Below are 4,935 nucleotides of genomic sequence, written 5' to 3'. Positions count from 1 at the left end.
TTATGCTTCCTGGGATGCTTGTCCTCAGATATACTGCAGCCTCCTCTCTCACATCCTCTCAGGTGTTATCAGTTTCCCTCATGACTAAGGAGAGACTCTCTAAAATAGCAGCCACTCTTTCGCTCTAGTTTGCTTTGTTTTATCTCCACAGCAAATAGTCTTATGTGACATTGTATATATTTTTAACACCCTCCCTGCTGGCACTGGGGATCAGACAGATTCAGGGTCTTGTGCCTACACTGAGCCACAGCTCCAGTCTTTGATGTTAGGAAATCTTGTCTGTGTTGTTCAATATAGTATCCCCCCAAGCTTAGCATAATACCTGGTAAATAGTAGGTGCTCAACAAATATCTGTTGAATTAATTAATTTAATTTTAAAATAGGCATTTTGAAATAAGAATTTAAAACATATTGATGCGCTGGGTGTTAACATTTTGTTTTGTTTTGTTTTGTTTTAAGAACCAATATCAAATATTTATTTTTTCCCAAACCACAGAATTCTTAGCCCTAGAGTCACCTTATAAATTTCGCACATTTTAATCCTCTAATGTTTCTCTGAACAATGCAGTGCAACCTAAAAGGAAGATGATTTCCAACTAGGAGGGGTGCAACATAAACTGGGGTCCTATAAGAACAAATCTGTGATAAGCATTTTCTTCAATTCTTCCCCAGCAGCCTGTCAACATGAGCAGAAACAACACCTGCACTTATTGACTTCTTAATGAATGTAAGAAAAAATGTTGGATTGTAAAAGAAAAAAAAAAACTCTTTTAAAACACACACACACACACACACACACGCGCGTGCACTAAAAATCCTTGAAAGAGAGGAAAAAAAAATGTTTTAGAGATCTGTTGTCCCAGGCCTGTGGGCAAGTGGCATTATCTAATAGCTTAAGTGGTGGTTAAGTACATCTTGAGACCTGTTAGTCCTTACCCTGGGGACAGGCGGCTCAGCCCAACTGATTATAGCTCAGCTGTGCCTGGGGTCACAGGTTCCTGCCTGATGAGAGTGGGTCAGCTTTGTTCTCGCCACAGCCCCAGATCTGTGGCTCTTACCCTGACCACCTCCCTGGCTGAATGGGACTGTGGCCTCCCAAGGAGACCACTTAAGAGAGGAACGGATCTGTGCAGAGTCACCATGGCCTGGAAACCATTCCAAGCCAGTGTCATGCAGAAGACCACATAGCACTGGTGGAGGGCAAGCACCATTGCATGGACATGGGGTTGGGGGTGGTGGCCTTGAGTTTGGTCTGTGAAGCCCCTGGGCCTCCAGAGGGCTCCTGGTATAGGGAAGTTACCTGACATCCTTGTACCAAATCCATGTTTGGCCAGACAAAAAACAATTCAGAAACATCCCTGGGGGCCTCAGTGGGATTTCGTTCTTATTATCCAACTCTTGCCCCCATACTTAAGGTACCTCTTATCTACCAACCCCAAAATGCTAAGCAGGCACATTTCCTTTTTACAGGCAGAGAAAAGTGAAGCCGAGACAGGTCATGTGACTCAAGGCTCTCTAAGTCAGCTCCACTAAGCAGGCTCCAGCTGCCCTCAAGGCCAACAAAATGCTCTTTCACATTAACACTGCCTTCAGGTCCTGGGACCCTCCTGGTAGTAGAAATTCCTGCCATGGGCAGATGGAGAAGTCAGGGATTCTCCATTCAAAGCAAGAAGAACCTGAAGAAAACATTCTAAGGTCTCTTTTTTTCCTTGTCTTCAGAGAGAACATTCTATAACATGTACAAGGAAGAAGGGAATTGGTGAGAAACCCTGACTTGACTGTAGCTGAGTGAATAACAGTTTGCTCAGGTTGTCGGTAAAGACTCAGCCTTCCCTGGTATCTGATAACTGGGATCTTCAGGGGGTTCCCAGGGATCAATAATTCACACAAAGTTCATTTGCCAGCTGTTACAGGGAACAGATTGTTCTATGGTATTTTTTTAGAGGCTGAGGGCAGGGGTTGGGAGGAAGCAGTTCTCTAAGTTGAATCTGACCAGGTAAAATGGTAATTGAGACTTCCCCTCTTCTGAATCTCAGGGACTTAAGCCAAGTACTCATAGGTCACTGAATCAGAATAAACAAGTAAGAAACAAATAGGTAACTGTGAACAAATAGAAAAATATGCCCCCCCCCCCCCCAGTACTAGGGATCAAATCCAGGGCCTTGTGCATTTTAGCCAAGTTTTTTTATACTATGGGAAGCAATTCAGGTCTGTGTGATCCTTGTCATGTTGTACCTGATTGTGAGGCCTGAAGTCTCTAAGCTACTCCTATAATCAAGCTGTTCACAAATTGAACTGGGCCTGATTTTCACCTTGGGGGGAAACTGAGGCAAAGAGTTCCTGAGGCCTTCACCGAAGGTCATGCCAAGAGTCAGTACCCAGTGGCCAAGTTCCCTTCCTCTCCCCACAGTATGACTCTGCCTCCTGGTATGTTTATGGCAGCACGGAAGGTAATCTCACATGTCAGCACGGGCTTCCGGAATCCGTGCATCTCATATTCTGGGAAAAGCAGGCAGCGGGGGTGAAGGTGAGACAGGAAATCTTTCTGGAGGCACTGAAGCCATTCCGGTTTTGGAAGCGTCCCCAGCAACTCCCACAGAGTCAAGCCTTTTAAATTGCCTTTTGGAGAGGTTGGACCGGGAGCAAGGTTGCCTCAATCTGCTCTGGCCCAGCTTCCTTTCTGTGGGACCCTGTGAGAGGAACAGAGCAGCGCCCCAGGGAAGATGCGAGGAGAATGAGCTGATTGAGGGATGTGGGCACAGGGCTGGCAGGCTGCCACCACCCAGCCCATCAGCAGGCTGCAGGGTAGCTGTTCTTCTTGGTTTGCTCAAGAACCAAGAGGCTGGGTGCCAGGGAGAATATTTCCTCTGGGAAAAGCCAGGTCCATCTGGCCTGCTCCATAGCCTGTAGCTTCTTGCTTGAGGAGATTTCCTCCTGGATGAGGACCCTTCTGGCTGGGAATCTGCATGACCGACAGGGGACACTGACCCTGGAAGAGGCAGCTGGTGAGGACCCCCCATTGGAATGTGTACACAGCTGGACTGGCCTGGCCATCCGTTCCTTCATCCTGCAGACACCAGCTAGGGTCTCTCCCACTGGAGTATGGACATTGGCTTGTTATGGTGTCAGAATTGTCAAAAATGGTGGTTCAGCATTCTCAGGGAACTGAGGCTCAGAGATCTGAAATATTTTGGCCAAGTTCTCACAAGAAAGCTAGGATTAAGACCTGGCTGTACCAGTGCATTTTCAGGTGGCCATGAGCTAGCTACTCACGCTTGCTGGGCCTCTTGCCTCAACTCTACAGGGGAATAAGAGAAGTACCTAGTTGACAAGGCTAATGTGAGCCTTAAATAAGATAATCTAGGTGCAGGGCTCATCATGGGCCCTCTACCCTATGCAATCCGACTTCATCTCAGAGTTAGCACTATCACTGTCTTAGTATTGCTGCTCCATTGCCACCACACACTGCATTTGCATGAAGACTTCAGAAACCAGGGCTATGTAGTTCATATGTTCTACCTGGCTGTCGACCAAATGCTTTCCCAATCCCTATCACCTTCCATCCTCCCAGTCCCTCTTCAGTAGAGAAGACAAATCTCCTCTCTTCCATTTTACTAATGAAAGAAAAAGTCCCAATGTGGCTCTCAAAACCCAGTTCTTTACTTCCGGGTCCCCTTGTCCTTTCTGCCTCCACCTGCTGCCAAGTACAGCATTCCTGCTGGGGTAATATTCCAGCTATGTTGGGACTGACTGTGGGAAAGAAGGAATACCCTCCCCCCTCCCCAATGAGTGGAAAGCACCTCAGCATTCTTCCCCTTTTCTGTTAGAGGGCTGGATCTGACAGACAGAAGCATTTCTCTGCTCCAGGGCTGGGAGGGTCAGTGACAACTTTAACAGCAAAGACTTACCATCCATTGTGTTATAGTGGCTGAAGGGATTTATGGACATTTTCTGTGACTCTATGGACACAGACCCATGGTTCCAAGTGAACAGAGCCCAGAGGAAACACAGTGGTCCTTGTTAAACGGGAAGAATGAGTTTAATGTACACAGGGTGAGGCTGAGGGGTGGTGGTGGGGAAGTCAAAAGGAAAGGGGGTTCGCCCTGTTAAATATTTACAACTTGGGCCTTGGGCCCTGTATTTCCCAAGGTGGTGGCAGGAGGGTAATTTCCGTAATATATTCCTCCCTCTAAACCCACCTTGCATGAGAAACTGCAGCAGGCATAAAACACTGCTCATGAATATTAATCAATAAACTCCCCCTGCCACTTGGAAGCTGGGGCTGATATTAAAACTCTCCCTCCCTGACCCCCAAAGGCAAGTCCCCCACCCCACAAAAACCCTGAAGCAAGCACAGGAGGCTGAGAGAACAGTCTTCCAGGCAGTGGGGTCAGAGGGCATGGCCAGGGGAGGGGTCAGCTTTGTTTCCACTCTCTGTTGGTGAAAGCCAAACCTTTAGGGAACTTTTTGAGCTGCATTTTGGGCTATTTAGCTTCAAAAACAAAAGATTTATTTTCCTCTTCTCCTTTTGGGTTTTGTCCTCCACTGACAGCAGTGACGCATGCAGGTCTGGAGGCTGTGAAGGCCAGGCCAGGCTTGCCCCCGGCTTGAGGAAGAGAAAAGATAGGATCTTAATTAGAAGAGAGCTCAACATGCCGAAAGCCAGCATAAACATTACCAACATCCTCTGCTGCTTCTCTCCTCTTTTCAATATAGGAAAAATAAGAGCGGGTTGGTGGGGAACACCTCTCATAATACACCCTCTTTGAACAACAATGTTACATTTTAGAAAGCATTTCTACCTCCTATGGTATCCTATGTCGTCCCTGCCTCAGTGCTGGGAGATGAGACTTACGGTTTCCTCTAACAGAGGAGGAAACCGAGGCTGATAAGTAACTTCACCAAGGTCACAGGGATCAGAAGAGGCAGAACCAA

This window comes from Urocitellus parryii, chromosome 1 (assembly GCF_045843805.1).
Source record: "Urocitellus parryii isolate mUroPar1 chromosome 1, mUroPar1.hap1, whole genome shotgun sequence".
Classification (NCBI taxonomy): Eukaryota; Metazoa; Chordata; class Mammalia; order Rodentia; family Sciuridae; genus Urocitellus; species Urocitellus parryii.
Note: the sequence above shows the minus strand (reverse complement) of the source record.